Here is a 12,232-nt window from a genome sequence, read left to right on the forward strand (position 1 = left end):
GTTCAATTTGAACTTAAATCTTTGGAAATCGACTTTTGCTATTATTATTTTTCTCTCATATTGAAGGACTTTTACAAAGGAATATCATAGGACATGCATCGTGAGTACAATTTGGATTATTGTCCCGTTTCCGAGATGTTTGCCGAGAAAGCTACGCCACTCCCTTCATTTCTTCCACAAGGTCCCAAACCCGTATTTCTATGTTCAACCGACATCCGTAACGTAGACAAGAAACCACTTTCGGGAGAGGAACTTTACAAGAGTATCGTAAAGGTCGTTGACCCTGAGAATATCTCAGGTATTCAAAAAATTTGACACCTATGGAGAATTTACCTAATCTCATCCGAGGAAAGAGTTTCATTGATTTCAAACGGCCTTGATCTACGTGGATCTTTTGTTGCTATCCATGACGTCAATCCTTTTACAAAGGCGAGGGATGAGCATCTTACCAGGGTTGTAGTGAAAGATATCCCCCTTTCTTTAAGTGATGACGTCATCAGAGGAGAGATCTTGGCACGAAAGCAAGAAATAAAAGGAGATATTCATCGGCAGAGGTTGCGGGTCAACGGTCAGCTGACCAATTGTTTGAATGGGGATAGGGTCATCTTCATCACCCCTCCAACCAACCCACTCCCAAGAAAGATGAGCTTCGGTAACCTGTTCACCGGTAGAGTTTACCATGATGGCCAACCACAGCAATTCAGCAGGGGTCAGGTGAAATGCTCGAGATGCTTAGAAGTTGGTCACCATGCATCCAAACTTCGAATACGTTCCTAGACAAAGTTGACCTTATTCTCTACTTTTAATGATCGGTGCTTCAGTGCACTTTATATCCTTGAATGTGAGAGGGCTTCGGGATCATCTGAAGCGAAGTAAGATTTTTCTTTGGTTAAATCAACAGAAAAGTGATATCGTGTTTTTACAAGAAACGTACTGGACAAGTGATCTAGAACCTAAAATTAGAAATGAATGGAAAGGCCAATGTTATTTTAATCATGGAACGAACCATTCGAAAGGGGTTGCAGGTCTGATTAAAAATAAGCTTCATATTGAAAACATATGTAGCAAAGCTAAAGGAGATGGTAGAATACTGAATTTATCTTTTACATGTCAAGGTGAATGTTTTAATTGTATTAACATTTATGCACCCACCAAACGATCTGATAAAGGTTCATTTTATAAAAATTTTATGAGTTGGATTAAAAACGTTGTAAATCCAAATGAGAAAATGATTTTTGGTGGAGATTGGAATTATGCTCAAAACAAAAAATTAGACACACAAGGAATTTTATATACATATGGTGCAGATAATTATATCTTAAAGCTAAAAAAACAATACTTATTGTTAGATATCTGGAGAAAGTTATATCCAGCATGTAAGCAATATACATGGAGGCAAAATTCCCTCAATTTATTTTCTCGTTTGGATTATTGGCTTATTTCAAGAGACCTTCGTACAACGAAAAGAGAGAGAAAAACTTGTTCAATTCGAAAAGCAATATTTTTTATTGAACAAAGAAATGGACAGTAGTCCTAATGATAGAAATGTTGAAGAAATCAATAAAATAAGGAAAGATATCGATGATTTGTATAATTATAAATGTAAAGGAGCTTACATAAGATCGAGAGAGAAGTGGATGGAGGAAGGTGAAAAATCAACAAAGTACTTTCTTGGCCTTGAAAAAAGAAACGGAAAAAAGAAAGAAGTTGATTGCCTAGAACACAACGGTAAAACCATCACTGATAAGGTGAAAATATTACAGAGATTACGTAAATATTATGATGATTTATATAAAAACCTTAATTTGATTTGGAGTACGAAAAATATTTATTTCATACAAATCCTAAATGAAAATGAAGCATCGAGTTGTGAAGGTGATATAACCGAAAAGGAATGTGCTGAGGCTCTGTCAAGAATGCAGAATAATAAATCACCAGTAAGCGACGGCCTCACAGTCGAGTTTTATAATTGCTTTTGGAGCAAGCTAAAAGATATGTTAATGAACAGTTTAAATGAAGGACATAGAAAGCAGCAATTGTCTCCAAGTCAAAACAAGGCCATGTTGGCGTTATTGTTTAAAAAAGGAAATAAAAACATCATTCATAACTGGAGACCAATATCAATCCTAAATGTGGATTACAAATTCTTGCACAAGTTCTTGCCAAACGACTACAAAATGTAATAACGAGCATTGTATCCCGGACAAATAGAACGTACTGAAGAACCGATAAAATATTTAGGTATATATGTTTGGAAAAATTAGAAAGATGTTGAAGATTATAATTGGCAAAATAAACTAGATAAGATACAAAATATTATTAAAGTATGGAAACTAAGAAATCTAACATTTTTCGGAAAAATTATTATCATTAAAACTTTGTTGGTGTCTCATATTGTGTATCCTGCAAAAGTGATTAGAGTTCCCCAGAAAGTAATCAAATCTCTAAATAAAATGTTATATACTTTTATTTGGAATTCTTCAAAAGAAAAGGTTAAAAGAAATGTTTGTATAAATACAACAAACGAAGGTGGCCTTGGTATGGTCCACTTGGAATCGAAAATTGAATCGCTTAAGATTTTGTGGATAAGCAAGTTGTTAGAGCAAGGCGAACGTAGTTGGAAATTTCTTTTTAATTATTGGTTATCAAAGATTGGTGAAATTCCTTTATGTTTTGAATACAATATATCAACAAAAGATATGAATTTTCTTTGTACAAAAGCAAATGTACCTAGTTTTTACCATGATTTTTTTTTGTAGCTGGTCTAAGTTAAGATATATTGGTATATTTGGAGTAAAAAACATTGAAAATGAAATCATTTGGAATCACAGCAATATTACTTTTAATAAACGTATTTTGGTATTTGAGAAATGGAAGCATGCAGGTATAATTAGGGTTAAAGATGTTATAAGAAATCGTCAGTGGTTAGCACCAAATATTTTAAATAAATCTGTCTATTCTTCTCAGCTTTTATTTGATTTAGAATATGCTAAATTAAAAAAGTATTTTCCTGTTTATTGGTTGAATAAGTTGTTTAAGGAAAATTATCCACTCGAATTAAAAAAAAAGTGAACGAATCTTAATTTCATTAAAAAGTGGAGAACAAATAACTCTAGATTATTTACCAACAAGAAAGATATATTCTTTATTATGTTCGGAGGTATCGGAAGAACCAGGCATTGTTTCTTTTTGGTCTAATCTTTTTTCATTACCAGTTTCCTTTAGTTGGAACCATGTATTTTATTTTAAGTTGCATTTAATTGTGGATAATAGAATTAGACAATTTAGTTTCAAATTTTTGAACAAGATTTTACCCTCAAGAGACAATTTATTTAAGTGGCATGTAGTAGAAAACAACTCATGTAACATTTGCGGAGAAGTTGATACCACTTTTCATTTCATACTGTATTGTAATTTGTAAATATGTTCGATTTTTTTGGAAAATTATAGAAAGGTTGGTATTTTATATTTTCAAGATTACTATTTCTATATATGAAAAAACATTTATCATAGGTTATGATCTGCAAAGTTCCAGCAATGTTATGTGTAATTTATTTTGTGTTATTGCTCAATTTGTTATTTATCGAAATTACATAAAAAGTATATGGGCAATTCCACAGGTTGATGGACATGAGCTTAAAAATTCAAATTCAATATTTTCTTGAATTTTTTGATACTTTAAGTCCTTCATGCTTGATAGTTTCAGGAACAAGAAATAAAAAGTTTATTATCATGTGTATACTTTGGAAAAAAATGGTCAAAAGTTGTGTCTTCCATTCTGTACCAAAATACAAGAAAAATAGTGAAAATGAAATATGCCTTATTACCATTTTGTTATTGCAACAACATACCACTTTATATATTTCTGAAGTTTAGAAGAGTCAAATTACCTAAAATACACAACAGCTTTTCAAGTAAATTTGTAGTACTCATTCAAAAATGAATATTGCAACTTGCTCAGGTGATGTAACTAGAGTAACCGAAAAAAATGACTTTGTTTTCTGAGAGAAAAATTCTTCACAGTTAATTGGTGGGATTTTAAATTCTCTTCCTTCAAACAATCTTTGACACAGTGATGACTAACAAAATCATTAAAAAGTACAATTTTTAATAAAAATGATGAAGAAAAACTGTAACTTGAGTAACTTTGTAACGTGAGTAACCATCATGTAATGTGAGTAACCAGTAAAAATTGTGCAGTTAGGTAACATTTTCTGTGGGATGTCAAGTTTTAAGTCTCATGGTGAGTTGTGAAGTTATTTTTGATTAATTAAAAGCAAAATGAGGGTACACCTCTTTGATGTGACTCTTTGTTCATCAAAATATCAGTGCTCATACAATCACACAAAAAATTGAATATTAGTAGAAGTATTCACAATGCGAGAGTGCATTAGTAAGACTTGGTTTCAATTAACCAAACTTTAAAGAGTGTTCGAACAACACATTGAATGTCCTTACCTGTAACCCTATCTGGGGTATTTTGGGAGTTAATATGGCCCAAGGGGGGGGGGGGGGCCTCCTAGGCCCCCCTTGAGATCTCGGCCTTTGGCCGCCTGATCACGCCGAAAATTTGCACGCAGGTTGTCTTGGACATAATCTACAATACTATCAGTAATTTATTTCATGCAAATTGGTATTAAGCAATTATGCTAATTTATGCATAATTAGTAAGCAAAATCATACTTTTCCCTCTTACTCCCTAATAAAGCTCCAATTGTTCAAATTTTTTGTATAAAATCTCTTTTTGATGTTCCTAGCAATGAATTTTACACACATTATTGAATTTTTAATGACATTTGTGTTGTTAACCATACATGGACAAAATGTAATGTGAGTAACCGTAACGTGAGTAACCATATTATCTGCACCCCAAGTAAAAACCATGTGTTCTTTATTTTTTTAATTATGTACAAAGTTTGTCTCCCTAATATACTTCTTTTAAATGGATATAATCAACTTTCATAAAAGCCTTGTATGAGGAGACTTTTCACTTATGTCGACTTTTCATTTTATGCATGTCCAAATCATGTAACGTGAATAACCGACACATTCTAAAGATTTGCCAGGAGCATAATAAAATTTCTCAAGTTTTGTTTTTATACAAAGGATAGTCAGACTGTGTATAGTCACGTATTGTATTACCGGACACATTGTGATTCCGGACGCGCATATTACTGCGTTCGAAAACAATTTTGTACCGTAAGCAAGGCTAGACATTAGCGGTGGCCCGGTGGCCCGGGGCCACCAAAAATTCACCCCGGGCAACCATTATTGATAAAATGTTAAGTTTTGGTGGCCCGAATCGGGCAACCAATAATTTTCAAAGTAGCGCAATTTTTCTCCCAATTTTGCACGCATTTATCAACTTTCTACAGCTCAAATTGCAAGCCAGTTCGTCATGCGCCCTTTTTGTTGATCTACACACAAATACACACACACAAAGTTTGCATATTAGGCCTACAGCTATAGCATACAGTAGCTATTATCCAGCCAGACGCGCCGGCCGGCTGGCGTGAGTTTGCATGAAGCCACTGCATACAGCTGTGCTCTAGATCTAGCTCAGCCTATTCAGACTCAGGGAGCTGCGATAAAAAATGTTGCTGCTGAGAAATCTTCCACAGAACTTTGAAAATCTCAGTCAAAGTCACATTTTACACCAATGAAATGCATTTCTACAGTCTATATTACAAAAATCTGGTGTATCCTGATTATTTGCAAGTATTAAGAAGAGGAATTATGACCTCTCTTTTGACTCAAAAAGACCGATTTCCACATAAAACACATAGGCAAGTACATCACAGTCCCACGTGTGCATTTGTATGTATGTTGATACTTGGTTTCTTTCGAAGCTGTGTATTTTCTAGCCAAAAACAAACAGACAGTTTCTTTCTTTCTTGTTTATAAATGACTTCTTAAACCACTCTTGAGAAAGTAAATACTTTGGGAAGGCATTTCATTGATATGAAATGTGATTTTTTCCCCAACATTTTGGCAAATATAGGGAAGGACTTTTCTCACACTTTTTTTCCAGATATAATTTTTGCCGTTTTTTTTTTTTTTTTCCTTTCATTTTTTTTTGACAGTGGTTAAACCATTTATACCCCTTCCCATTGAATATGCCTGATTAAAAAATATGTTTCTACTGAAAATAAAATAATACAAACTAAAGGATATAAAAATAAAAATGTGCCATTCCCCAAAAGTAAGTGAAAATTATTTGCTTGGCTTTTAATTATATTCCAGTCAGAATAGACTGTTGCCACAGCTGTTAAAAAATATATGTAATGGCTTCTTAATTTTCCCCTTTTCCCCATTTTTTTATTAACTTTGTTTTATTAATTTTTCTTTCATTTTCTTTTCTTTTTTCTCTCTAATTTTTTTCTTTTCTTTTTTTCCCTGTTCTTTGTTTTTTCTTTCACTAATTTCTTTTATTATTTTTGTTTCCTTTTTGTAATCTACTTTTTGAAAATTATTTTCGTTTGTTTCCCCCTTTTATGCATTGTTCTAATTTTGCAGCATATTTTTCTGTGATTTTCTCCTTCTATAATATGCTGCAAAAGAGAAAACAGAAATAAACTGGATTTGGGGCATGCATATTCTAGGTTTTAGGATTCAAAGAGGAAGGAAGGAAAATCCATTGTTTTGTACATCTATCTGAATTTGCTATGCACTATTTATTTACTTTACCATTATCTCTATACAGAGATTTAAAAAAAAGTCCACACAACCTGCGAACAATACAATTAATTTATTCTCTTTCAATCATTTTGTTTTTACGATAGAAACATTTATCAATTAGCAAAGTAAAATAACAGCAAACAAGGTTTACATGTATAAAGTAAAAGTAACATAGTGGTAGTGGCTGCAGAATTAATATTTCAGAAGTTTGTTTTATTAATTTTTAATGTTTTTCTTTATATTTTTCGGGCCACCAAACTTTAATATTGGGCCACCAAAAAAAAAAAATTTGATGGTTTTGGTGGCCCGAACGGGCCACCACCAAAAAAAGTTAATGTGGAGCCTTGCCGTAAGACTTCCGCAATTCAATTTCACAGAGCAAAACATAGAACAAGATTGCGAAAACAAGGCGAAAAAATCCAACTTTTACCTTATTTATCTCTAAAATGACAGAAAATGCTTAAAATATCATATAACATAGTTTTACATTAACAATTGATATATTTTCTAACGGAAATATGGGCCTGATTTGCCGAATTTCAATCTCGTCCACTCCTTCGATCGAATGATGAGGTGTGGTGTATTGTGGGTGACCGTCGACGGCTAGTTCTCAAGGTACCCATGCGCGAGGTTTACCGTGAGTAGAGCCGTCGATCGGCAGCACATCGATAGAACTTGACGAGCGTCACGATACGAACGCGAGCATATATTATTGGAAAGTGCCATGGAACATGCAGCTAACAAGAAAAAATAAAATAAGTTATCAAACACGAATTTATTACCAACATCTGCTCAGATTCGATATAAAAAGCAAATAAAAACTTAGAATTTACTCATGATATGATATAAGAAGAAAAAAAATCACACAAATTTGTTCTTACATCATTATAATAAAAAATATCTTTACCCGTCCGGCGCGCGTCCGGAATCATGATGTAATTTGTCGCGCACGAAAATAATTGTTTTTCGTGGAGGGGTATGCGGCAACTGCGATGCAAAGAAAATGGTTGGTAAATATAAAATAATTTTATCATTAGGGTGTCTGGAGAAAAAATAATTTTTCTTATTTCAAGAAAATATCACATTTTCTTTGTGAATTTGAAGAGAAATGACCTTCAGACTGACAGAAATGTAACATTTTTGAAAAATATCCAATTATTGGCTGCAAAAAAGAAGAATGAAATTAGGTAAATTTTCAGCATTTCTCTGCCATAGACTGTGTAGTTAAGAAATGGACACACACAAATCCAAATTTTTAGCTTCCGAGAGCTGTTATAAATTCATTATTAATGCCATAAACTTGTCCATAAAGAGTCCAATATGATTTTTTATGCTCTACATGTATCTGATGGTACAATTTTTATAAAGATTTGGAAACCAGATCACAATGAAAAATAACGACAAAGTGAAAAAAATTGTGCAAAACAGAAACTTCATTTTCCCATAGAAAACGCATGGAGAAATGGCAATCTCAACACACACAAAAATAAGGGTTTGCAATTTATCTCTAAATCCTTATTTAAAATGATCATATAAACTTGTCCTTACTGTCAAAAGAAGCCCCTGAATTTTCTCTTTCCATACATGCCAAACACAAGATAATAATCAATTCAGATCACATTTTTCTAGTAGCCTGAACTTCCCCGAAAAAATGTGCCATATTTTCCCCTAAATCAGCCTGTTTTATGCTGACACTTTTCAGTGTGGCTTCAGACACCCTATTATCATATTCATAATTTTCATAATATTTGGAATAGCAAGTGTGATTTTTTCTTGATTGTATTTCCTCTAGTTGTCATTTTTAAAGCACTGAAATAAAGGTGTCCGGCAATAGGATACACTGCCATACTTTGTTGTGATAAAGAGATGTTTAGTTCCTATCAATTATAATGGAGTTACAGCTCCAAGTATGACTGAGTCAAGGTGTCTCCAAATGTAACGTGAGTAACCGTGGAATAGCCCATATTCAATCAAAGGAAAAAGATATGATGCGAATTCTTTATGGATTGAATTCAAGCTTACTATGATTATTTATTTAGAAAGTTTATGTAAACAAAAAAGCAAGTTCGGAATTTTGAAAAAATGTGATATTTAATTTTAAAAAATTATTGCATTATTGAAGTGAATTGATTTTTTTAAATTGTTTGTATACTATAGTAATAATCACTCATGGGATCAATGCATCTCGCGTGCGAAGGATTCATATGCACATGGTGCACGCGAATTTTTCACACCCTTTTTACTAAAATAACTAAGCCATTCCTTTTAAAATAATGTTTCTAATTGTGCTATGACACTTACCGAACCATATGGATCGTTTCTTGTCTTCTCTTTGGTGTGTTTTTAAGAAAAAAAATGCATTTTCTCGTGATCTTCACGTAGATACCGCAGGGTCATTGTGGTTGTAAACTTTTGCTTAAAGAGGGCGCGCGATATTATTCACAAGATGTTTGTTTACGGTTCTGCAGCTTGAACTGCTAGCTGCATTTTAGACGCTCAGCATTATTTTCCTCTTTCTGTTTTTTTTTTTGCTGTCAAGCGGTATTTTCTATTGTAGCGCCATCAGCGATGATGAAATGTAAAGAGTCGCCTTGAAATGAAGAAAAATTATGTCACATTAATTCGTTAGTTTGTTTCCTATTTTTTTTCACTTTTTTCTTCTTCCTCATCTATGATCAAAGGTGAATACCTTTTTTTGATATCTGTTCTAAAAGCTGGACATTTTAAATATTTTGTTCAAGTAAATAAATCAACAGGATAGTAATCAAAATGCGATAGAGCTGCCCGAGCTGAAAATTCTGATACAAGGACTTGAAAATAAAACATTCTGAGCACTTTTTATAACCATGATGAGGAGACCTATATATATATATATATAAAATGCTTGATTTATTTACGCCTATATATATATATATATATATTTATATATATATATATGTATATGAAATAAGCTAACACGAAAAAAATACGTTTTGGGGACTGTTAAATAAGAATTCATGAGTGGGATAGGTAACTATCTATTCTATTCTTGTTCGTTTTCTATTATTATTTGTGTGTTGTGTTTATTTTTCTTGAAGCACCAAAAGGTGGACATGTCCGCTAAGATATATTAACGAAGTCACCATTATTATCACAAGCTAACGGATCAATTAAAATGCGAGCGTGAAACGTGAGCTTCTTTTTTTCTTAATTCAGTCTTAACGATACTTTTTCATCATATTTTAAAGGTGAATCTCATGATTCAAAATGATAAATGCTTGTCGCACGGGCAGAAATAGCGGGACCAATAGTTATTTTCAATATTCCGAACTGCATTCTGGACGTTGTATAAGCGCCTTTGTATAACAATTAAAAGGGTAGGTCTATTTACCTTACAAATTATGCGAGCGCTGAACTTTTGGACATTTAAACCTCAACAAATGGACATTTTTAAAATATGAACAACATCATAAATGTCACTTACAAAAATGATGCCAGCGCGAAGCTCGCGCTTAGAGTTTTTGATATTGATGACAGGACTGTATCTAAATGAAAAATAATGCGAGGGCATTTGCGCTTAAGATTTAAATTTGGGATTTGAAAAGTCCGACAGATTACCTATACTTTTAAAAGAGGAATGACCTCCAGAATTCAAGCGCGAAGCGCCAGTAGATTTATGTTGAAGTTTAGACCTAGAACAGGGACGTTGAACCTTTATAATCATGAAAAAGATGGTATTTTTATAAATAAAACATGGGAGTCTAATTTTGTTTTAGTGTTAATATTCAGATCTTCAAACTTGACATTTTCCTATCCCCTTCATTATCCCCTCTCCTTCTCCCTTTCCCCATTTTCGTTCTCCCTTCTTTTCTTCTCTCCCTTTCCCTTCCCTTTTTCGCTTTTCCTTTCCCTTCTTTTCTTTCCTGTCTCCCTCCCCTACTCTTTTCTCGCTCTTTCCATTTTTCTTTCCCTCTCCCTTCCCCTCTTCCTTTCTTTTGTTTTCTTTCTATTTTATGGTCTCCTTTTCCCTCTCTCTCCTCTACCTTTCCCCCTCCCCTGATCTGTCTTTTATTGTCTCTCCTTTCCTTTCCCGCCCCCTCCATTCCCTTTCTCGCTTTTTCCTTTCCCTTCTTTTCTTTCCTTTCTCCCTCCCCTATATACTCTTTTCTCGCTCTTTCCATTTTTCTTTCCCTCTCCCTTCCCCTCTTCCTTTCCTTTGTTTTCTTTCTATTTTATGGTCTCCTTTTCCCTCTCTCTCCTCTACCTTTCCCCCTCCCTTTTCCTTTCCCTTTCCCTCTCCTTTTTTGTGCAAACATTAACACGAACATCTTGCTTCCTACACACACACACAAACGCCCGCAATCTAACACACGTAATGCGAAACAATCGGGACATTATCATTTTGTTCATACATATATATGTATATTTTCTCAATGAACATTTTCATCTATTTAAAGCTTTGAAAATTATCAAACAATGATTCCACAGGCGAAATCTCAATGATCATTAGAAAGGTACTTTACCCATTTTCATTTTATGTCATTGTGATTATTCCATACTAAGGCAACATATTTTGGATATAAAATACATGAAGGATATGTTCCTCTTCTGTTTTATAATTTAACAGAAAACATTTTGTTCAACCAAATTATGATTTGTATTTCCAAGTTCCATGTAATATTTTCATTGGAAAATCTCTTAAAGGTCAAGTGCACCCCAGAAAAAATTGTTTGAATAAATAGAGAACTATGTTGATTTTTGGTACAATTTCCTATTATGCGCCGACGACTTGAATCGAGAATGTTCGATAGGAAAATTTCGCATTTCGATTGTTGTTTGCGTAATTTCCACCGCAGTACGAAGGATGACTAAGGACGGACCGAGCGAAGTATCCTGGTTGAGATTTGGAGGTAAGAGATAAAAACACTTTAATAAATAATTTATAATTGCTTTTTCAAATAAACTTGATCATACGATCAAGATTAACATAGTGGACAAATATTGAAAGGTTTGGCGTAGTTTAGTCCCTCACATTCGTGTGATGAATGAAAACGTCAAAATGCACTATGAAATCACATGTGTTGTGCGAGGTTAGTATACTAACCTCGCATGTTGTGTGAGTGAGTAATAATATATGTACGGTACCGGTACATGTTATTGTGAATAAATACCTCGATTAAGAGGATAAAAGAAAAAAAATATTGGACTTTAAGTTCGGATTTTCCTGTGATATGTTTGGTGTGTGTTATGGTAATTGACTGTGCTGGCTTGTGAAATAAGTTTGACATGTCGAATCGCGGCAGTCAATTCCGGCCCGGTCACGTTATCGTGACAGATCTAGAACTAGGGCTACACAAATTCCAACGAGTGGGGCTGTAATGAAAGTGAAATTGAAAACAAAATATTTTCGTTTCAATCCAAAATTGAAGAAGAGTGTTAACCTATATTACTTAGTTTATATACTCACCGGCCAAAAAGGATAATTCATCGGCAAGTTTTTGGCGTTCACTTCCACGTTTTTTCTCACTATTTTCACCCTTCCTGATCCTGCTCCCTGTGTTTACCATCTTGTCTT

This window comes from Lytechinus pictus, chromosome 2, assembly GCF_037042905.1.
Source record: "Lytechinus pictus isolate F3 Inbred chromosome 2, Lp3.0, whole genome shotgun sequence".
Taxonomy (NCBI): domain Eukaryota; kingdom Metazoa; phylum Echinodermata; class Echinoidea; order Temnopleuroida; family Toxopneustidae; genus Lytechinus; species Lytechinus pictus.